Source organism: Antrostomus carolinensis, unplaced genomic scaffold (assembly GCF_000700745.2).
Source record: "Antrostomus carolinensis isolate BGI_N321 unplaced genomic scaffold, ASM70074v2 scaffold49723, whole genome shotgun sequence".
Classification (NCBI taxonomy): Eukaryota; Metazoa; Chordata; class Aves; order Caprimulgiformes; family Caprimulgidae; genus Antrostomus; species Antrostomus carolinensis.
In genome coordinates, this window is record NW_010305416.1 from 24,454 (window position 1) to 49,545 (window position 25,092).

Consider the following 25,092-nt stretch of genomic DNA (forward strand, 5'->3'; position numbering starts at 1 on the left):
GACCTTTTCCATTGGTTTCCATCTCTTATCTTTAGATCCCAGATAATCTGACCACCTGTCCAATAAAAATTTAACCATAGGGGCGGCTGCAGCACCCTTATGTTACCAGCCTCAAACGCCTACATCATAAAAGAAGCCTAACTCCAGCATCAGCTCCCACAAGGACTCAAGAGATCCCGTACACAACTGCTTAAATGTTCTTTTGTCCAAAGTTTCACCTGTGAAGAAATATAAAATTGTCAGAGACCAACACCCAGCTCACCTGGAAGAATCAAAAGAGACAGAGGTACAGCAGCTCTCCCTGAAGAACGAATAAGGAAGACACTTTTCCATAACAAGTGTCATTAAGAACTAGTTGCCCTAAGGTGCTGTGGAATCTCCATCTTTGGAGAACTCAGAAAGGTCTGTAGACTCCTCCAAAAAACTTTTCAACTTAAAGGAGGTCAAGAAGATTTCATTTCACTATATAAAGACCAGGTAGTAGCGAAGAAAAACAGAAAAGGAAGCAAACAACCATCATCTTTTTCCTAAGCACCAAAAGACTAGTCACTTTTGCCACAAAGAGTAAGCATGGAAGTAAGGTCACCTACAGCCAAACAAAGTGTGCTAGCTCTCCTCTGTCCCACTGATGGTAGAACGAGCTACTAGCATAGAAGCAGATTTTCATCAGCAAGAAAATTCATCAGAATAGTAAACCTGACAGTAAGAGCTGCTGACTCTAATAACAGCAATAGGAAAACGTAGCATATGATGTTTTTATAGACTTGGGAGATCCCAGTGCTAAGCCAGGGGATGGGAAGGAGGCCTATACGATGACATAAAACCACGGCATTGTTAGCTGGCCTTTTCCCAAGCAGCTGCATGAAAACAGTCTTGGTGAAAAGTCACACAAAGAATGCTGTTACACAGCATTCCTGATCATCATCCACTGGAATCAGATTTCAAAGTAACAACTTTTACAGCAAAATCAAGCCTTTTAAGCTTACAGAAAATTGTGGACAAAGATTACTGTAAGAAAACTATTTAAGCAGGAGATGCACAGCATTAGACACAACTGAACCATTTGCTTAAGAAAAAAAAAACCAAAACAGACTGCATACTCAGTATTACGAGAAGATAAAAGAATTGGAATTCAAAAAACTATAATCAGTTCAAAAGGTCATGATTTTATTTCCTCCTCACTGAGTGTCAAAAACCCAAAGGAAATTATTGCAACAGTTAAAGAAACATTACTGAATTGAAAAGGCCCAAAGCTGTCAAACAGCCTACATTTCTCAAGTATCTTCAAACAAATGCTCACTTGTAGCTTTTCTGTTTTTTCAAAAAAAGTTTATATTTTGTCCAATTACTAATCTACATAAAGAGTACAAAGCTAAAGAAAAATTAATCTCTCTTTCAATAGCCTTTTTACACATAAGACAGCAAATCAATAAGCAACTCATATACATATCAGTTTTTCTCCTTTTAAAAAACTTTTATATTCAGTCATGTATTTAAAACCACAGTGGCGCCCCTAAATGAACATGAATACCAAACCTAGTAAGGAATTCTGTGAATAAATGTATTCCAAGAGAATTTTTCAACTCAATCCTACTTTTCTACTTTCACTATCAATAAATAAATAAAATGAAATCCAGTAAATAACCTAACAGAATTTATAGAACTGCAGTCTCTGAACACTGAAAAGTTCCTAATGTTTACGTAGAAACAAATTCCACTTCACATGTAGGGAAGACTATTTTTTGTTGACAAAACTTAACCATAGCTCTTAGTCACAAATATTAGGTAACAAAATGGTACAATGTATTAAAATGTGTTAAAAGCTTAATTCCTAAAATTTCTGACAATCACCCTGATCATAACCGTGCAATGTCCCTCTACTCTCAACAAATAAATTAAATCCAATGTGCAGCTATATACAGTGAACTCCTAATAATCCCCAGCACGGATAACCCACTGACAGATAAGCCACACCATGGGTATTAGTCCAGGCCACACTGTGCTAAATCCAACTATAGCATTTCCCAGATCTGTGCAAGTGCAGGAGCAGAATGACTATTTTCACACAGTGCAAAGAGACTGAACAAACACGTGCAACCAGAACTTAGCTGCTTCTGTTCAGGGTCAGTTGAGGTCTCTGACAATGGAGAGCACAGGAGGGACCACTGAAGCAAACTAGGACATATTCTGCCCAAATCCAGACAGAATTATCTCTTTGGGCTTGCTACAGGTTCTGATTACAGTGACAGCAGCCACCATCACCAAGCCAAGAACAGGCAGGCATCTGTGAACCCTCCAGTATACCAAAAAGGTTATGAGCAACAAAAGATGCCACTTCTACTTGACACTTCGCATTAACTCTTTAGTCCTTCCTCATCTAGACATACCAGCAACTTGGTGCAGAACCATCTGTATTAGTTTCCAGTGCTAAGCAAGTGGAATGTTTCCACAACACTGTCTAGAAAGCATTTGCCTAGTACAATCAATATCACCTAGGATAACTGAACATAGCCTACCCCACTCCACCTCCGATAACCTAAAGAGTCAAGAGTTAACTACGGCTGCAAAAAGAGTTAGTGCCCAAAAAATGCAAATTGCCCTTATCCTCTGTTTTCAGAGGGAATGCAGAAAACAGTGCACTCAATTTTAAGAATATTCTTCAGGCAAGTCTTGCTAAAATCAATACTTCTGTTCCAGTTTCAGGATCTGACCTAGTTTTGAGGTAGTGTGAATGTTTAGGCTAGTGAAAATATTCTCTAATTAATGAGTAAAAATTGTACCAAAAAATGGTGACCCGTAATTACATTAGTAGTGTATGTTAGGGAACATTAAACCATACTACAATCATTTGGCAGTCTAGAGTTTCCATGGCATCATGTACAGTAGATTTGCCTCTCTAAAATTTCACGTTCAGCTCTGGTAAGGATCATGTATCAGTTGGAAGACATACAGAAAAGGGGAAAGGGGATGGTCAGTTTTCTGTACAAGGAATACCCAATCAGTCTGGGCTCCTTCATCCTGAAAAGGAGACAAAAGAAGAATATGACAGAGGTCTACAAAGCCAGAAGAGATACTGAAAAGGTGAACATAGAATAACTGTTCTTTGTCACTTCCTATCACTTAGCAAGTGCCCAGTGGCATCAAATAAAACTGTGAGGCAAAAGGTTCAAAACAAGCCATCATACATCTTGACACATTGTACAGATCAACTGCAAAATGCTGCCACACAACATTATGGACACTAGACCTTTATACAGAAGTGGATACATCGATAATGTGATGGACTCTTGTTCCATTAAACACAAAAATATCATCTCTGGTTCAAGAAGTCCCAAAGCATAAATACTTGTAGGCTGGGAAAGTGCTCTAAGAAAGCACAGAACAACTTTGTGAAGAATCCAGTTCATATCGATGAAGAGAGCAGGCCAAATGTTGTTTTGCCTCCATGATATACTACTCTCCTCTTACTATCTCAGGCTGGCACTTTCAAGTTCTGTGTAAGATCCATGGCAGTACTTCTCCAAGAATGCTGTATTTATGGTATCATTGAAAACCGTAACTCTGTATTTGCCATAAGTGATACTGGAAAACCCAACATTACCCATCAGCAACTGTACTGATAAGCACAACTAAGGTAGATGTCTCCAATCAGATATATAAAACCCCAAAAGCAGGTCTAAAGAAGTGCTGACCTCCAGCAAGTCAGATAAGCAGTAGCAGGCCAGTAAAGGGGGAGAGAGGAGGAGGAAGAATGCACACAAAGGGATCTTTCACCACTTGGGGAGCAGGGGGAGCGAGGAGGAGGGATGACAAAACCCACAGGACACCAACACAACCACACCATACACCACCATTTATATTTTCTAGTCAGTCAGCAATATTTAAAAACAACTTAAGTTTGATTCCCAGACTACTTTGTCATATACATCTTATAGTGCCCCACAGTTCTTAAAAGCAAGATAACACCATTATGTAAGAGCTATAATATTGGGCTGCTTTCAGTTACAGTTGTGCAACTGACTTAAGACAGCTAATGTACAGGCTGCTGCTAAAAGAATAGTCCCGGCCATTCCCCTAAATCAGCATTCCCATGGTCAGCTGGGTCAGGGAACTGACTCATTTAACTGAAAAGGAAACCAGGGGAAAAAAAAAAAAAGTTTTAAATGCTAGGACCATCACAAAGAAGGAGGAAATAACGCATAGCAAAGACCCTCCTTGCAGTAACAGCATCTTACTGCAGGTTAAGAAAATAGTGGAAACCCTATATTAAAAGCTCAGTAGACCAAAAAACACTAAGATCTATGACATAAAAGAAAATACAGTACCTTCAACACCCAAAGAAAATACATTTCCTCACATTATTAAAAAGTAAATATCCAGAAGACTGTTACACACACACAAAAAAAAACAAAACCACCAAACCTGTAAGAGCAGCAGATCATGTATGAGCTAAGCTATCTGCATATTCAAAACAACTGCAGTGGTTTTCTGGCTACAAAATGAAGTTAATTGTTGCCAGAAGGCAGAAAGAAGCCTAACTTTATTTCACTGACATAAAATCAGTAATTTTTTCACTTGTTCTTGAAAAGCTAAAATGATTTAATTATTTCTATACTTACAGAAAGGCTCTGTAATTACAAATTTCTAAAGCTGAATCCTTACAAGGTTTTGATCAGAAATGTTTGTTTCAAAGTTTCTTCTTTTTATCATCTTCTTTGGCAACAAATGGTGTTAACAGTGTAAAAAAAATTCTAAGTATTAGCTTACTGTAAATATAATTTTAAACTGGAAAGTCTATTACATGACCTTCACTGATATTTCCTTAAGTTTGAAACTCTTCTGGCACAATCCCTTGTTAGGCAACTCTTTGAAAGGAAAGCTACAGGTTAAGAATGTAGATTTCTGAAATGCAACACCAGTCAGAGTTCATTTTTTTCCAAGGTTCACATCCTCTGTAAAGCTGTTATTTAAAGGACTTCTGGTCCATAAGGTAGAATTTGCTGTATTCAACACCATGGACAAGATCTATTACTAAGGGAGGGATGTTTCCAGAAGGTAAAGTACAAAATCTTAAGACTTCTCTGCTATGAAATTTTCACTATGACACTATCACTGATGAAAACTGGTCATGAAAACTATAGTAGGGACAATACCGTTCCTACAGTGTAACATCACTGCTATTTAAATTTAAATAATTTCAATCTTAGATAGTACCTCACTTTCAGACAAGAATTCAATTACAATTAATACAGCTATAAGAGAGACAACTAACAGGATGCTCAGATCTTTGATATGTTCTCAAGACTTTATGTAAAGAAAAAGTTTCAAAATTACCATACAGAATAGCAGGGAATTCCAAAACACTACTTTTAAGAATAAAAGCACAAAACACTTCAGGTACTTCACACTTCACAAGTTTTACTGTATATTTAAGAGGTTTGCGGCTTTCTTATTACTTATTTCCTAGAATAGCAAGTGTCCAGCTGCCGTTTCTGAAGAAATTAATTCAACACTGCCACGCATCAACCTGTCCGAGAGGAAGAATAGTTCTAAGGCTAAAGTATTGGGCTAGCACTTAGGATGGTAGTTTCACTGACACACAGACAACAGACTTAATATAATCTCCCAACACTCACAAATGACACTAAATTCGCTAACGTGTTTGAGATAAGCAGACACAGAATGGTAAATGCTAGAGTGTATGCTGTACATTGCAGTCAAAGTGTGGACAAGTGAAAGAGTAGATCAGTCCAAACACAAGCAGGCTCTGTGTTCCTGCAACTCAACTGCAACAGAAATAGTAAAGCTGCACCAACCATGTCAACACTAAGCCAAGTCAAGATATAAATTAATTAGAATATTACGTATGCAGCACAAAATCTCCAGAACACAATTTACAGAGACTGTCGAAATGAAATCCAGAATCCTGATCAGACTTTCTCTTCTCACAAAAGAAAGGGCTCAGTATCAAAATTACCATGCTATTTACAGATAGATGATGGACAGGAATTTAGAAGTATGTACTAAAGAGAGAAGAAGGAATTCCAGAAGTCAATGAAAAGTTAATTGAAATTTTTCATTCATATCACCCAGCTATTAATATAAGCATAATCAAGACAGGATATTTATTGGAGTCTTTTCTCTAGCAGTTCTACTCAGTAGGAGCAGAACTGATGATAACTTGAATTATGAAATTAAAAAGATGCAAGGGACAGGTAATCACTACTGCAACTTTCCAGCTCTCAGTTCTTTGTTACAGAATCTATTAGTAAATCAGCCATGAAAGAGCTATCCTTTGAAAATGCACTGGTGCATTCAGTCTGGGCTACAGACATAGGAATTCCACTTTCCTCCATGAATGGTACACTTTCAACAGCTTTCTATAAACATTCCAACTCCAACTAAACCTACCTAAAATGTATTCTTTTACCCATTAAAAATCTTATGTTAAAATGCAGTTTCTCCTTCACTGTAACTTATTTTTAGAAAAATAAAACCAAACAATAATGATTGAAGTTCTCAAACTAAATTCAAGCTAAACTGGACAAATAAAGTTTACTGTGAAATAGTTCTGTCTTTCTAAACCAGCCAGTGTTTTCATTCATGCTTAGGATCTCTCTTTTTTTTTTTTTTTTTTTTTACAGACTTATTTCCCTCATACAAAATAAGAGAGGTCACAAAAAATAAGAATAAAACTTACCCCCATTATCTGTTCTCTTTAAAGCACCATCCTTATGAGGGCATAATTCACATCTCTAGGGAAAAAAAAAAGCAAAAATAAAATTAAAAAAATAAATGATCACAGAAGCATTGAAAAATAAACCACAGATATAAAAACTGTTAGCTGACATTAAGGAAGCAACCATTCTTTAAAAGTGAATGGGTGTGTTTTCCCTTAACCTTTACTTGAATATTCATGTTAATTTGTCACAAACAAAGCTTTCTCCTCCAGATCCTGAAAATATTATATATATTAAAGCTACTCACAGTTCTACCTCTAAGTTTTTATTCCTGGAGACAAGTCTCTGTAAACATTAGCATGGGGTAGACTCACTTGATAAGAAACTTGGGCACAGTCCAAAGACTCCCTACTTTATTTCATTCTCCTAGGATCTCTGTATTCACTAAGGTGGTCAATCACAAAGACATGCCATGGATATCTTAGCACAGGTGCACGTACTATAGCTGACTTCACAGTCTCTGCCGACTCTCACTTATTCTGAGATGAAATATAATGTCACTTTCTGTCTCAGAAAAAGGAGGTCAGAAGTTGACTCATCCTTGAAATTCTCCAAGACTGCGTGTCTGGCAACATGCAGTTTGACATCATAGTCTTCTGACATACTCCAGGATCACAACAATACGATCTTTCTGTTATTGCTGCCTCGATCAAGTTCCTAATATCAAGTTTACCTCTAAGTGTCCTAGAACAGTGTCAATCAACTACAAATCGGTTCAGAGATGACAGATATGGAACAGGTTTGACTCACATCCCACTTCAACTGCTCCAAAAGACATGCAAAGGAACACCATTATAGAAGATCCTATACCTAGGAATCACCCTATGAATTCCTTTATGAATTCCCAAATTAGGGACACCTCAAAGAATACCTATCTAACAAGCTTTTTAAGAAACTGAAGAACAGTCTGATCATCAGATGCAAACTTAACACCACATCCTTCAAACGGAGAGGGACATCTGGCATCAGTACAGATCTTTCCTGTGTTCTCTGAACAGAACAGTACCATTCTCTGTTACCAGCTAACTGGCAAGTTAGCAGATAAAGGAGATTATGATGCTAAATGCCTCAGAAACAGATTGTCCAAACTTATTTGAGGAATGAGAAATTCCATTCCTGAAATTCATATGGCTGAAGTACATCTTCAGGACTATCTATTCCTCTTAACCTGCAAGAAAATTGATATTAGCAGCAAAGAGGCTTTCACAAAGGGTAGAATATAAATGTTCTAAATTATTTTTGCTCAGTATATTGGTATAGACAGCTACACACAGGAAGAAGAATCTTTAGGATTGCTGCTTTTCATCTCTTGCTTCACTCATCCCTCCCTCACATTCACCCACTAAAATGATCAGCAATTTATGGAAATGCAGTATTAAGCCTATGGTGAAATTTAGAGATAAAAGTGGTTGAAAATTTCTAAACCATTCTGTAAGCTGCCTGCAAACTGAGAGCATTACATTTTTTTTTTTTTTTTTAAAGTCAAGACTATAAGGACTTCTGTGCAACTGAAATGAACTCATCAGTTCATTTTAAACAAAATCCTACATATGCAGTATGTATGTGAGCTGCATCCTAACACTCCAGTTTTCAAACATTAAATATTGGGTGCTGAGAAACACTCAGTGGCGGTAGGTTCATTTCAGTGAATTCCCCATACACTGAATCAGATTCTCAAAGCAAGAAGCCTCATACATATTGATGGTGACAGCGCAATAAAGTTTGTTCCTACCTCAAAGCTACGAACTGGCAGCTCAAGACCAGTGAGCAGAGATGATCTATCTACCACTGAGACAAGAGAAGCTGTTAACATAGCCTACCCTGCCCCACCTCTGCAAGCCTATAGAAGTTTGACATACATTTTCACCAGTGGCAAAACCAGTTTTGGAGGTTCTCTTCTCCCTCCACCACTCCCTTAGCTGCTGACTCAACTATCTGTAGGGCTGCATCTTAAGCCAGATGAGTGAAATGGAGTGAAACAAACTTCTTTTTTAAAAAAAACCACATTTTTAATTCAGGGCATATCACTGGTGCAATTTAAGCATAATAACACAATCAGTTGCATTAGCAAAACTGAATGTAGGGAATCATAGCACTGCAGTATTGATAATTAAAGAATTAACAAACTTCTTAAGCAAACTTTATGATAAAAGAAAAAATTTTAAATAATCACAGGACACGGAGCAGCAAGGAACTGAACCAATTTTTTATACAGAAGAGTTAAGTACGCAACCAGTCCGAGAAGACAGAAAACAAAAACCTGAAGTGGAGAAGGGAGCTTTGACAGCAAAAGAAAACCTGAGCACAGGGAGTTCTGCAGAGTACCCTCTCGCTGGCAGGGAGCAGCGTGCCCTGCACTCAGCCCTCCTGGAGCTGGGCAACTGCACAGAGATACTCCCACTGATGACACACAGCCCTTCTGGTGCCTACAGTCTGCAATAAAGTGGCATCCTAGTAAGCTAACACACCACACAGTGACCCTTTCCACTTTTCCCTCTAGGTTATGACCCTAACTCCTTCCCAGCCACCCCACCCTCAGGTTCTGTGACTCATTTCTGCTCTCCCAAATTGAAATAGGTGCCACATGGTAACACCAGTAGCTTTGCAAGGTGGAAACAGTGTGCCTCATCCCTTGAGACAAGTAGCTAGTAGAGAATTTTTCCTTTGTTTTTTTTTGTTGTTGTTTGGTTTGTTCCTTTCAAACCAATGCTTTATTACTAGCTCTAAAATTACACAGCAATATAGCATTTCCAAGAAAAGTGACAATTTCAGCTGAGAATTTACAAAGTAACTGTTACAAAGGATGCTGTAGGAGAAAGAAAATGAGAGAGTTGGGTGTATATGTATCTCAGAAGTCTAGTTACTTGCAATTTCTTATTTGAATGTTTTTGTTCACACTGTGTCTCCTTCGCCCAGTTTACTCATGGACAGACTGAAGTTTAAGTGAACAATAGCTGAACCTCTCTACTGAATGTCACATCACATACAACTCGTGTGATAGAACAAAGCTTTGATCTCTACAACACAGTATAATGAATAATCTGATCATTTGTACCAATGGTCATATGATCTCTAATATATGAGCACACGGACCACATCAGGGCTCTTCTCCAGTTGTGTAGTCTAAGGCTTAGCCTTGGCAAAGGATTTCTGACACAGATTTATTGTCTGAGCATTCAAAAGTGTGACGAACTACTAAACAAGCTGAGGAGGGAAGGGGTAGCAAGGGCAGACATGACACCCACAAGATATTACAGCATAAATAGGGCAAGCTCCTATGACTGATCAACAGCCGAGATAAACATCATCAGGTCAGACAGAGCAAATGTGAACACCAACGAGGCTGCCTGTCACCCAAGAGAACAACCACATCCGCTGCTGTGCTGAAGGGCACTAGTTCTGTAGTTGGGAGGGGCACCAGTACATTTGGTGGTGTAGGTACAGCCAGTGGAATTAGATTTGAAGGAGTGAAAAAGACTCCTGAAGAGTCTGACTGAAGAAAGACTGAAGTTGTAGCAAGTGACATTGTCCCTTCCCTTCCTGTTCTTACGGAGTGTAACATCTCATTTTGCAGCTCTTTGGTGGAACAGACTAAGTTAACAGATCTAGCTTCTGTTCAAGCAAAATTTAGGTGAACTCTCAGCAGACTTCAGACTATGAGGTCTGCTGTAGAGGACTAAAGTGTGTAGTGGTTTCCATACCAGAACAAAGTGAAACCAGTCTCAAAGTTCTGCAGCTGGAACAGTGTGACAGTGTGGCTGTCACAACTCACTTCTGAGCAAGTTAATTAAGTGAAAGAAGATTGATCCTGTAACTTTAGCATCCAGGCAAACTGAGACTGCCTGGGTCTGATGAAAAACCCAATGTCTCCTGAGGGATCCAATCTTCAAAAGTCACCCAGCAGAAACCTAAAGTGTTCAAAAGCATGGGAGGCTCATGCAGAAGGGAAAGGAACCAATTTTTTTCTGCCATTATTTAAAAAGTAGAAATAACCAAAAATAAAAGAGAACAGTAAAATTTAAAAAGATAAATAAGTAGCAGGGATATCCACTAAAGAGACCCATCAGAGAAAAGTTCCAGGACCAGAAGACCAAAGTAAGAGAAGTAAAGGAGGAGCTAAATAAAGCCATCTTCCTATATCGAATTAGTTACAGTCCAATTTGTCTCCACTGCATTATAACACAAAGTTTTTCCCTCTATTTTAGATAAATATGCCTTTGCATTTTAACCAGGACTAACAGCTACCTCAACCAGCAATAGATAACATTAGACAAATCTAATTACCGGAGTTTTTTTTTCTTAACTTAACTCCACAATTTTTCAATTAGAAATGAAGGAAAGGCATAGAGAAGCTGGTTCAATCCAACAGACTACCTTATTCATGATGAAATTAAGAGAAAGGGCAAGAGACATGTAACAAGTATGGAAGATAAAGAAAGATAGGAACAAGACTATACAAGTAGGAAAGGAGAAAAAAAGAACAGTAGGAATATAGCACTATTCTTCCCTCAGGGTTCTGTAAATTTGGAGCAAGTTTCATAAAGCATTATCTGCAGACATCCATTATATGCTGTCTCTTGTTATAAGAAAACAGAGGTCACGGAATTCTTAAGTAATTTACTGAACTCTGGTCCAAGGTAGGCCAATGGAAGCATTCACCTGAATAATGGTTGTCAACCAAGTCAAGTCCTGCAGGACTGAATTCCCAGTATCGCAATGAGGCAATAAACTATGTGTCTCAATACGACCTGTTAACCTAAATAACACAAGACGACCTACAGAAGATAAGAGAGGCCACAGTTCCTAAAAGTTAGCTGAGAAACTAGGTTGCAGTTCCACCTGACTTTACTTCAGGCTCACTTTAAGCCAAGATAATTGCATACTGATGCCAAAAGATGGTCACTGGCCATCCCCTGCTGGGTACTTCCTACTGCCTCCCTTGCTCTGGGAAGAGCATTCATTTGACTGTATGTAAATCCTAATCAGCAAGCTAAAAATAAAATACCTTTTTTTCAGCCAGATTACTTTCTTTGAGCCATCTTTCCATAAGGCCATACTAACTACAACACCAGATAAATAATGTAACAGGAACACAGAGAGGGAGAAGAACAAGGATGCAACCCATTGTCTATGTTGGCTGTAGGTCTGTGAGTATGGAATTCCAACCAAGGGCTTTAAAAAAAAAAACAAAAAACAAAAAACAACCATCAAACACACAAAAGGAACATCACCACACCAGCACACACCCTGCAAAAAGAAAACGAACTAAACAACACAAAAAATAAAACCACACACCACACCTGAAACAGAATAATTTAATTTCGGTAGCCATATAGACATATTTCTTTGACCCAGGCCCAGATATATTTATTAGGCCAATTTTGTTTTCATATTTCCCTAACATGCGTATATTCCAAGCCTTTCAACAGGCATCAGCCATATATACAAATAGTTTAGTTTACAAGCTTATTTTCCCTCCCAAGCTGGACTATACACAGCATAACACTTACACTTCCGGAACACAGTTGGGTTTTTGGGTTGCTTTGTTGGAGTTTTTTTAATACAAAGTACATTTTGATCACAGAATCACAGTTTCATAATGACAACAACAAAAAAAAAAATTTAAAACCCAGTATTTAACTGAAAGGAACAACTTTGAGAGATTGCAATACATGATCCTTAAAGTTACAAAAAACAAAACAGCACATCACAGACTTGAAACCTGACACTGAATCTCTTTCAGTTTTTTCCATCAACAGGAGTTAAAACCTGACATACAAAACATTTTATTCTGCTGCTCCTGTTAATCATTAATCAAGCAGCAGACTTGTTAAATCCATTTGGTTTTGTTGCGAGTTTTAGTTCACATTTTAGTGACAATAAATCCTGCACACACTCCATCAAATTCTTATAACTTTCTTTAACTTAGGAAGAGAAAGTCAGCTGCCAAGCAGAAGTCATTTTATTGTTTTACTTCTGAATTTGCTTCCAAACAGATCTATTTTGCAGCATACCATGCTGCTGGGTATTTCTGCATATATCAAAATGCACTAACTCAACACACTCCCCCAAAGCACACGGACAAGTTTCCAGCAGTAAGCAAAGCAGCTGATCAGGTGGTTAGCTTCTCATCCTCTTAGCAACCTTGTCTCCCATCCATTGGTAGTTCCAGAAACCTGCAGACATCCAGATATTCCTCTCCCAAGTTCTGTGGTACAGCTTCACCTGCCTTCACTGATATTCCATAGGCTTTGAACATGTTAGACAGTCTTATACACTTTGTTTTATCTGAAGTAGTAGTAGCTTAATGTGGGTTAAAAAAACTTGTTTAAAAGGGTAAAGACATCCATAGGGGTAGTTATTTCAGTTAACATGAAACAATTTAACACTGGCAGGCACATACCTGTTGCTGTCAAAAACATAAAAATTCTGAAAAAAAAAACAAACTATAACTAGAAAACAGCTTTGGATACAAAGCTGATCATAAATCATGTCTAGAGTTTCAGTTATGCCAATGCTGCACATACATCATCCTACCTTGATGTAACTAGTTGAAGTTCTTTATTCACTGTTTTGATGAAAAATTATCTTCTACGCTTGACACGTTTTTGCTACTTATTTTCTTTCTCTCCCAAAGGGTGTGAAATTAGTATCCCATCTTTTCCAGAGGAAAGAGTCTTACATTTTCTCACCTTCCTTTCCTATCTTTCTTTCTACATCCCTCTTCCCCCTACTGTTTTGGCCCATTTCTTTGATAGAGAAAAAAAAAGTGTAAAAAAATACTATGCACACATGGAACAAAAACACTGAAAATAAGAAAAACTCTGTTTTCCCCCTAATAAACCTAGAAAATTTGGGGGTCATTTTAGTGACTAGTTTGTGTTAGATTCAGGCAAATATGGTACTGAACAACCAGTGTAAACATACCTCCCTCTATAAAGAGACACCATATTCTAAAGACACTTATATAAAGGTGTACTAATTACACAACAGACAACTAGATTATACTTAACAGAAAACCTAACTCAAGTTCAGCTAATCAGGGGGTAACTACAGAAGAATAAAAGCCCTAGAGTCTACAAAGAAACAATTTTTGCAAGGTTAGATAACCAGAAGAAGAAAAACCCACAGATATTTGCAGAATGGTGCAAACCAGTATACTGGAATTTTAGATCTTGGAATAAATTCTATCAATAGAACAGAATCCACAGGCAGTTAGTACAAAAACAGACCCAGCAACAGGATGTGTACCAGACTGACCACGTCTACATCTGCTGGCAATAAGTTACCCCAGCCCTCAGAAACCAGTGATATTCCATTTTTCTGCTCAACCCTTCAACCTATCTTCTATGAAGCAAAACTGATACTGCCAACATGCAAAGATGAACCAGAAAAGATCATCCTCTCAGCCCTTGAAGCCTCCAGGAAGTCCAATAAAACTCACAAGCATTCTCAGGTGCTGCTGAAACTACTGAACCTCTACTCACACCAAACTTAGTCTATCTATTCATATCAAATCCTTTCACTCTGATACTTTACTAATCTTTAGTGCTTTTTTCCTTAAAACCAATTAGTACTTTTAAAATTCCCATTAGAGTTTATTTCTGATTTTTACACCCATGCTTTATAATACTTGCCAGAGCCAAAACTTCCTTTTTCATTCGTTCAGGACAGCAAAAAGGATTAATTGCATAATCCCTTTTCCAAAAGCTTCTACAGGAATACATGGCCCAGACAATTAAGAGACTGTCGGCAAGTAGCTAACTACATAATTTTTCAACCAAAGTATCTGATGAGAAGCAAATTAAAGTTCCAATGTTTCCAACCTATGATTCACATCACACTCCAGTATTTATAAGCCACAATGAAGAACCAACAGGAATCAAAATATCTTCTACCACATTCAAGAATCCCCAACTGGCTGACACCACTAATAGAGCAAATGAACGCATACTGTCAGTACTTCTCTTCGAAAGTGCTATGTTCTGCAACTTGACAACTTAAGAAATTAAGTCATCTCCATCTTCAAATAATCATTTATCGATGCTGACAAATTTGCCAAATCTCTGCCCCATTTCTATTCAGTCATCTGTCCCAGGAGAAGGAGAGAACTTTTTTTAAAGCAGACAGTTGACAGGTAAAAGAAAACAGACTGACTACCTGAAGCATTTTGGGTTTAAACCTGGATAAATTAAAGAGACTCAACCTAGTTCTCTTTATCAAGGCATGAGATAAAAATATATGCAGGTTCAGTTAGCTCTGTCAAAAACATCTACTGCAGATAATAAATTTACAGACTATGACAAGAAGATTAGAGGCACTCAACATGCAAATCAGCATTCTTCTAAAACCATCCAGTCACTAGGTAACACAGGTGACACTGAGTCATATTTTTACTCAACACATGTAAGGTAACTAGAAGAGGGATAACACAGAGTACAGTGTAACACAGTGATGACAGCATCTATCAAGATCTGGCTACTCCAACTTGGGAAGTCCAAAGCCATAAATCTCCCACTACATATTTAAGACCAGTAAGCCCTGCTAGATGTTACAGGAATCCAAATTATAAACATACACAAAGTTTAACATTCACCCGTTGATCTTCAATGCAAAGCATGAGAAATACCTGTCATGTTTAGCTGGATTTCCAACTAAACACCCAGGCCTTTGTTATTAGGCTGAAAGTATGCTACTGACCCAACTCAACCTAGCTGAAGAAAACACAGTGTCCAACGGTTCACCTCAGTGTCCTCCTGCAACATACCACAGCTGTACCCTAAAAATTCCTAGGTATAAAACACTAGCATGCATTTTAAGGCTCCTTGCAGTTGAGGAGTTCCCTTGTTTACTCTAGCAACTTCTGCCAGTAATTTAACACTCTAGCAATTAAACTAATAGTCACAAAATAGTTCTGTGTAAGCATTAAGCAATTCCTGTAATGGAAAATGTTTTGCTCTAGTCTCACTTTGGTTAGTAATTTTGCCACAGAACCTTTTGAGCATTTACTAAAATACCTGTTATATTATATCAAGTAGTACTTGAGTGACTGAATTATTTTACACTGTGTTTTAAAGCCTGAATACTCTATGTATCCACATTTAGCACAGTGTAAGTACAAATCACTGCAAAAATAAGATGTACATTTAGGTGAACTGCAGATAATCAGTTTAGCTTAAGTTTGAAAAAAAAAAAAAAAAATAGCAGGCCTTTTCTGCTGTAATTAAGTTCTTCAAATAAGTTTAAAATAAGTTTATGAACCCAGCTGTGTATTTAGAAACCAAGCAGCAAGTATGCATACAAGCAGGGAAAAAATGCAGCACACAAAAAGGCATGAAGGCAGGACACTCAGAAATAGCACTAATACTCCCACTGTGACATGCACAGCACACAATGCCACTGTGCATAAGGTTCAGCTCACCATCGGATAGGAAGATGCACAGAACTATACTGCACTTCCACAGCATCTTGCCAAATCCTAAGCAATTCTGTCATCCTTTGAGTTGCAGCGCAATCAGGTTACGGGTCTCTAATCACTATGAATACCAAAAAAAAAAAAAACCCCACAAAAAAAACCCACCACAAATTGAAAAAATATTTTCTCCTACTCATGAAATGCAAAGTAAACAACACTCACCCATCTATGTAATGGACAAGAAACATTCATCATCCAATCAACAGCATTTCAGAATAAAAGCAGTTGTTTCACATGCTGTGCCTAAGTATCATTAGGCAGAGTTTTTATTCCAGTTATCCAGCTACAAATATACATACACTGCCTTCAAGACTGCACAGCCATTCACAAAAGACAAGACTCTGTTGTTGGGTGTTTTCTTTGGGTTTTTTTGGCAGTAGAAGGCTGAAGCAGGAGGACGTTATTACTAAGTAGTAGTTTCTCACTTTTATAAAAAAGTTTACTAGCAATTTGTATTTTACAGTCACTGTTCCTTCTCTTACTTAGAAGTTTACTATTCTACCGCTGTGTAAAAGCCACACAAATAACAAAAGCACATAGGTCAATTTTTCTGTAGTATGCTCAAAACTAAAGCAACTTTTCTATTACTCATTATAGTATTCTTAAAAGTAGTTGTAGTAATATCTTTGTGTAAAATGTTCTTTAAGGAAAATTATAGATACACATTTTAAAAAGTTAATTTCAAAATTACTTTAAGATTTATGTCAAAATATACTTTCAAAGAGAACACATAAAATATTAGTCCTGAATGATTTGGTGGGCAGTATCTCAAATTGAAGCAGAAAAAGAAAACAGCAAGTTTTCTTCTTCTAAAATTAAGATTAGTTTACCTCTATTGTGACCATATTTATCAGTGTGCATTCCAGGTTACAGATACAGGTGTTAATAACCACACCAAAACAGATTCTAAGGAAAGGCACAGAGATCCCATTCCCCTGGAGACAACCTGTTGAGCCAAAGCTGTCAGAGCTCCGATGACAAACTTATCTGCATATCAAAAGCCTACATTCCTATTTCCTCCTTCTCTGCCTCCTTCTGTTTAGGCAAAAGGCAAGTAATACTACACCCATGGTTATTTTATACTCCATAAATGCTGAGTGTGGGGCATTAAACTATGGATACATCATACACCTCTCATGAGCAACTCTGCAATAACAAACTTGTGGATGCATGTGATGAAAGACTTTTTTTTTTAAAAAAAGCAAACTTGGAGAAGAGAACTACCACCATTGTTATATTAAAATATTTTTAAAAAACCCAAAAACCACACAACTCAAGTGTTCAGACTGTGGATTATCTGCGCAGCGGACATAGGAACAGCTCAGGTCTATCAGGATTACTAGCAGGAACCTATCACTACGAGAGCACGGTGTACCTGAACTGGCTTTGGAGGTAAACAGCATAGCTGTGTTTCTACAGCTCTGAATCCTGAAGTACTAAGTTCTGTATGATCTAAACTGACTCTGCAATGACAGTCTTCCTGTCCCCACACTGAGTTTCAAGAAACACATCTGCAAGTGCAGATACTCCAGTTACGCTAGATTCAGCTGAGATCCAGATGGGTACTATTCTCAAATCTTATGTGGCCAGCTCCACAGGGAGTCACAGCCCCCTCAACACGTTCCCCAGAACTAAAATACAGGTGGCTTATTAGGCCAGCTGTAGCGTCATGCAAACGTGATGACTCGGTTCTGGGCCAGTACTGCATTCAACTTCATAACCTACCCCATTAAAAAACCCAAAACAAAAACCTAACACAGAAATGCCAAGTGGAAAAAACTCCACCTTTATGACGTTAGAGCAATTTGTACCGAGTCCAAACTGATTCTTACAGATGCAATGATAATATACATATTCCAGTGAAACAGATCAACAGCATAGTAATTCACTTGCAACGCTGTAAGCAACATGACTTCACATGCACAAGCTGAGCTGTGCTTCAGGTAGTAAAACTTCCCAGAATTCATAACACTGAAGTTCAGTACTGAGACCTCCTGGTCCCTCTGAATCAAGCTGAATTCACAAGGACCAGCATCTACAGGTAGCTAATAAGCCTGACCTAGCTAACTGTTTGTGCAAGTTTTGGATGCCTCTGCGCTGCAAGGATTATTCCAGCTCCCTCATGATAAGCATGAATACTAGTAGCTTGTAGTAAACCATAAACACACTGTCTATTTATACCCCACTATATACTATAATTAAACCATTCTTAAAATAAGACCAACAAGAACGATGTTTGGCACATAGCAGGACAATGGGGAGAAGTCTTTTTGGACAACAGTTGTGCTACAACTCCTAAACTTGGCTTCTCTAGTCTCTCTGTGGATACCAGTACTATTAGCCCTTGGACAACACATATGCACCATCCAACTTCACAAAGTTCCTTACATACTACTCCATATGTACACATCCTCACAAGGACCCTAATATTAGTTTTTCCTACATCAATATGTACCTGCCCAGCTTTTGGATTCAGAAGTTCAGGCATATCTGAAGACATCAAAAGGGCAGAGCCAGGAGCAGCTGCCACCCATGTTGAAGAGATTAGCTGACCAGCACAGGTCAGCTGATATAAATTAGCTGATTTAGTGAAAACTAAGACTTTTCAAGCAATAGTTAAAAATTTACACAGTGACTGTAAAAAGTGCATACTGGGATTACAACCGTATATTTATTAAGTACTATGTTTGCATGATTATAAGGTGAGTCAAATAATTACCAGACACCACAATATGTCCATCATCCAAACAGTTCAGGTTTACAAAAATAGCAGTTTCTCTCATGTACTGAAAAAACGAGACCCTGATAGAGTCAAGTCTCAGTATGACTTGCCAGGTATGGAATTGTGCAAAAATCAGCCACCACTTTCACTGACAAGCAGTTTGTACCAGCTGAGCAGCAACATACAAAAGAACAGGAACACAGCAGACATCAGCCTATAACAGCTGAAGCATATAGGAAGTCAACTGCTCTAACCTGCTGTTAGGCAAACTTCTCTGGTGACCCACCTACTTGAGTTACATGCTCCTGAGTTAGTCTGTTTCTTTCAGTTGTTAAAGCCAGACTAACTTCAGTGCAAGCAATTAACCCTAGTCTCTTATCAGAATTTATTTATTTGCCCAGTAACTGCAGCTTAAAAAAAATTTAAAAACCTACAACACGCCAAAAATACACAACATAGCATCATCAGGGAAAAACATGCCTTGAGGGCAGACTCAGGTCTTTTTAAAGGTTAAAAATAAGTAAGTAGAAGCATGTTCAACATAATATGGTTAATTTAATTCCGGTTTTGTTTCTATGGAAAAAGGCTGAAGAAAAGCTAAGCTTCAGTCTCCTACAGTGATAAGGATATTTGCTTCTGCAAGTAAGTGCATTACAACTTCTGAGTCTGCTAAAGTGGTTACCAAAAAGCTCTAGTTTTCATACTGAAGTCAGAGCTTCAGTTTAGTTTTTGAATGTTAAAGGCTTCTCCAAGACACCTCAGAGACAGGCACCACGTTTCTAAATCACTAACATACAAGTAGTTGTTAAAACTTCAACTGTTACCAATCTGTTCCACCTCACATGCCATTAGTTTCACTTGAGAACCATTTAAACCTCATTCTATATTAAAAACTGGAAAGATTTTTTTCCCCTCAAAACAGTATCTATAATCTGCTTGTTGAATTGTACCGTAAGCAGACCCCATTAGGTGGAAACAAGAATAGAATACACTGGGCAAATTCAGTTAAGTTCATAACTATTCCCTCTTACCTTCAAACAGTAAAGAAAAGCAGTATAATGCCTGTCAAAGCTATTTTCTTTGGTAAAATCGAGATAATGATCAGAATGCAGTGAGACATTGTTTATTTTAGAACTCAGTATAGTTCTCCTTCATTCCTTGTGTCAGGAGAAGCCAGGAATAATTATATCCTAAATACTGATGAGAATTCCTTATCATGCACCAGAAAAATCCTCCTTCTAGCTATCAGCCCCTCTTTTCCCCCTCTCTATTTTTTTCCTTTTCTGTCAACCTCTATATATCAAACTCAACAACATTTTAAAAATGCTACTCTTAAAACTTTAAACTGCTGATGGTCTTCCCAGGAAAAGAAACAGCCTTTCTTTAGAAAGGACAGTGGTTTTGGTTTTCTGTTGCAATCCACTTGCTCCAACCAACAGGTCTGCTTTGGAAGGAGTAACAACGTCTAGGTTACTAGAGCATTATGAAAACATTAGTGGCAAGTTGGGAAAAAGTAGAGGGACAAGATTCTTCAGTCCTGTGCCAAAAATTCATACAACATTAAGTCATCCTACCATTTCTATAGTACTTTATATTAGAAAAGGAAACAGGTACAGCAAACAGGTCATGTAAACATTCTACCAGTCACTGCAAGTGAAAACTTGGTCTCACGCTCTTCATTTGTCTTTAGATATGAAAGTTATAAATAATATTCACCCTGCTCTAAGGTGCTGCACCACCTCCTCTTCCAATTTTTATATGAAAAACATTTTCAGAGGTAAAAGAACCGCTCAGTCTTTCTAAATACTCTCTCTTTATCTTTCACTGGAAGACAAACTAAGAAGTGTCAAGTACTGAGAAACGTGATTCTCTTTTTCTAAAGATGCCTGATATCATGCAGCTTGATCTAATAACATACAAGTCTGACAAAAAAAAACTTCATGTAATCAAGAAAAAGTGGTGGAGTTTGTTGTTCAGAAGGATTATCTGAATCCTCAATATTTACCATTAAAAAGGAAAGATAAGACTGAGAAAGAAAATGTTTCTTCAGTTAGTAGTATCACATTCCAAGTAAGCATTAGATTTCAAATTTAAGAACACTACTTATTGGTTAAGTGTTCCTAGACTGACTGAAGCTTTCAACTGGCAATCTAAAGCTGCTGTAAAAGAAAACTGGACATAGATTCTATTTCCTCCCCATACTTAACTATATAAGTATTAAACTGACAAAATTACACAAAACCCACACCACATATAAGAAGAAAATAATCTGTGAAACTACAAAAAAACCCCACAAACGCATCCCACTAAAACCAAAAAAGTCACACCCCAAAAAAAACTAAAACACACACATCAGAAATTATCAGAATACTTCAAGACAGTTACATATTTCCATAAAAAAAAAAAAAAGCTAAACTATTTTCTACTACTACTGGGATACTTGGGTAAATATTATCAACACAAGCATTATAACCAGCATTACTTAATGAACAAAGCACGTACCACTCTAGCTGCTCTTTCCTGAGATTCACACTTCCTGCAAAACCAAGGTCCAGTGGGTACTTGAACAATTCCATAGCAAGCTGTTTTGAACAAGACAAAATATTTCAGCAAACACAAGCAGCACTACAGTACTACAAATGTGAATGTTACAAAAAAAGCTTGGTATTAGTTGATCTCACATCATTTTAATAAGTCAAAGTGGCATCTACACAGTGCACATGAAATCCTATCACAGTGCCACTAGAAATGAAGTACAATAAGATTCCACTTAAAAATTTATGCAAAATTTGTTAAATAACCTTTTTAAATTAAAAAAAAAAAATACTGATTAGCTTGAAAAGTAATACAACCATTCAAAAGCAGCAATATTTCATATGTGACCTATTTTGTTATTTATTTACCAGCAAAACAGGTAAAACACTTTGTAATAACAAACACCCATCATTTATAGTGAAGTATTTTTAAGAGAAAACTAAAAGCAACTAAAAAAATCCACGTTTGTCATAAGACATACATACACACACTTACCTACCATCAAGTTATCGCACTCTTTAGGAATAAATGAACTGGTCTTAAGTAGGAAATCAAGAATAAACTGAATAAAGATTAAAAGTTTGCTTTTATTTTTCCCCTGAAAATTCATAGGGAGCTGTAAATACAAACTAAAGGGAGCATCAGGGTTAGGATTAGTTGCAACTGTAGCCAGACTACAACATAAATCCTTAGGAAAGAAAGTTTGAGACATGCAGATTTCTCTGCAAGATTGTCATCTGTATTTTTATAGTATATAAAAAAACAAAACAACAGGAGTTTGATAAGAAGTTCCACAGAAAAAGAGTTTAGTAATTTGGCAGTACCGTTCATGTTGGAAATGCACAGATCAAGACACTTTAAGAACTTCTGAGGGAAGAAGAAAAAAATAAGAAAATCCAGTTTAAGTGTGTAACTAGAAAAGAAAAATACATACGTATGATAAACTAACAGTTAAGAGGAAAGCTGAGATTAGTATCTTCTAGTATATATGCAAAAATACCACTGGTTTTGTGCTAGCCTGAAAAAAAAAATTATGCACTAGTAGTATAAAAAATGTTGTCTGGCTAACACACCTTCCATTCCATGAAGGAAAGTTAATGAAATCATTTCTTATTTTATACATATACACGTAGTCATGTTCAGATCAGCTGTCAGATTTTCAAATACATTATCCAAGTACTGACAGACCAAACCATCTTGATAAGCCCTTTCTACTGTACAATAGTTCCTTAACACGAGAAAAAAACATCTTGTTTTCATTGCATCTGTATTAACCACAGATGAGAGAGACTTCTAATTCCTCCTTAGAAATTAAGAGGGAGACTTTAAACGTGCAACCACACATTTAGATTAGCAAGAGACAGCGCTGAGTAAGAAACTAATTACAGAATGCAACTCAGAGACAGGGCTGGCAATTAGATCCAAAGGCAACACAAGCTGGGCAAAGACCAAAGCTGAAGTGAAGTACTTTCATATCTGCAAACATAACAGAGTACATCTAGAGCTTAAAAAAGCCCACCACTGGTTTGAGCTCTGGTGCACTGGGATACTGTTTACTGAGTTCCAGGACTTCCCTTGGTTTATACCTCCACTACTACGCAAAGCTTCTGTAAACACGTGAAGAGATTTGGTCCTCCACAACTTGCCAATGACTTAACACTTGAAAAAAAGTTTCCTCTGAACTAAAAATAATTACAATAACAAAAAATGCAGATATCAAAGTCTCCTGGGCAACACTTCTGTCTGAATTCAAATAAGGACTACTAACTTTAACCAGGAGAACTATTACATTTTCTACAGTAGAATGACTACAAAAAGAGTGGACACGCTTCCTCTACCACCTTCATCACATGCATCAAATCCAAAACGTAAAACATCAATGAGAGAGTAAATCAAAACATACAGTTCTTCCCTTAAGACCTTTCCAGCAGCATCTGGATTTAGAAGAAGCAGTACTTCGCACACTTCCTGCCAGATTCAAATTCAGATCTGGACCTCACCTTAAAAAAAAGTTCAATATTCTTGTACCCAATTTACTGAAATGTGTCTCTATATTAGGAATACTTCCTAAAACAGACTTTTGTTGTTCCCACTATTAGCTCCAACTGCTGCTATCGTCAAATTCTTTCACTGAAAGGCTCTAGATGCAAAGGAAGATGCCCAAACAATACAAAATAAATAGCTTGTTCAAGTATGACTTCTAAAACTATTCATGTTTTAGCATTCTTTTTCATGATCCTAAGATTCTACAAACTTGCTGGTTAACACTACTCAGCTCTTAAGACAACAAAGCTGATTCAAAACTGGACCAATTTCACAGATCCTGTCAGCTCCCCTTTGTATTCAATCCAACACTAACAAGGATAACTGAATTTTTTTGCAGGTCTCCTAAATTATTACTATTTGTAAACTGACATGAAATAACGATAAATGACCTGAAACAAGCAGTTACTTGATCATCTTCAACACAATATAAGACCAAACATAAGACACACATTAGCAGTATTTTCACATGTGCTGGGCACTCAGACTAATGAACTGGATTTAGGATTTTCTGTCTCCTCCGATTTGTTCACCATCTAGAAGCAGTCAAAGAGCCAGCCACAGAGTTCATATGACTGCTTGGGAGTTGATACAGAGAAACTACCATCTTATTCCTTATTTCTGCTACTTCAAAGCAAAAGTCATCATAACTTCCTTTCTTACTATGTAAGCAGCAGAACCCACTCTATCCCTCTGCTCTCACAAGAAAGGTCAAGCCACTGACAGAAACAAAACAATCACACATAGAGGGAACATGCCAGCTCCTGAGCTGAGCTGGAAACCAACCAACCAGCCTCCACTAATCCAAACAAATCCAGCGACTAGCACCCTCCCCCTGCAGAACCACAACAGGAAGTCTCTTCATCTACCAGGCAACATCAGCCAAATGACATTCAAGGAGAAGCAGGCAGAAGAAGAAATCACATGACAACTAAGTCTTTCCTACACACTGCTCTCTTCCAATCCTAAATCCTCCTCATCTACTAGATGCCCCTCAACTAATTATTATCAAGCATAGGAGAAAGAAATACAGCAACAATTGTCAGAACAGAAATTAGTAAGAAGTTCCGCAAAGAAGGAAAGGAGCTTTAGGTAGTCTTTGGACTGCTGTAGCTGAGGCTGTTAACAGGGTGCAAAGGTGGACTGGGAACCACAGACACAGAAAAGGTACAAGGGAAGGAGGAAGAAGAAAAAAAACCTGGAAGGGGGTTTTCCCTTTCCTCGTAGCCATAATATAGGAAGTCATAATACAGGAAGTCTCACATGAGGGAAAAGGCAGACAGACAGGACTGGAAAGATAGAGGATGACAGGGCAGGCCAGAAAGCACGTGGCCCCAGAGACAGGGAAACAGACTTTATGGGTGACAAGAAGGAGCTGGGAGGGTGGAGGGAGAGAAGAAGGGGAGAAAAACGGCCAAGGGGGGGGCGGGGAGGGAAGCAGGCCCAAGCGAAGAGGACAGGGAGAACCAAGAAGGAAGCAGCGAGGCTGGAGGCCAGAGCGGGTGAGCTGGCACTCGCCTGCCAACTCACCTTGATGCACTGCGACATTGCAGCCGTGCCCGTCGCAGTAGACAAGC

General features: G+C 37.8%; 1 protein-coding gene across 1 annotated transcript in view; it reads right to left on the bottom strand.

Moving 5' to 3' along the window:
- Window positions 1-25,086, bottom strand: part of LOC104522472 (protein AF-10-like) — a gene marked incomplete at its 3' end in the record, with an annotated part of 38,176 nt that extends 13,090 nt beyond the window's left edge. Inside the window, exons 1-3 of the mRNA XM_010164777.1 lie at window positions 25,046-25,086; window positions 21,440-21,519; window positions 6,701-6,755 (exon numbers count right to left, since the gene is read on the bottom strand). The remainder of the gene's footprint in view (window positions 1-6,700; window positions 6,756-21,439; window positions 21,520-25,045) is intronic.
- Between the last annotated feature and the right edge of the window lie 6 nt (window positions 25,087-25,092).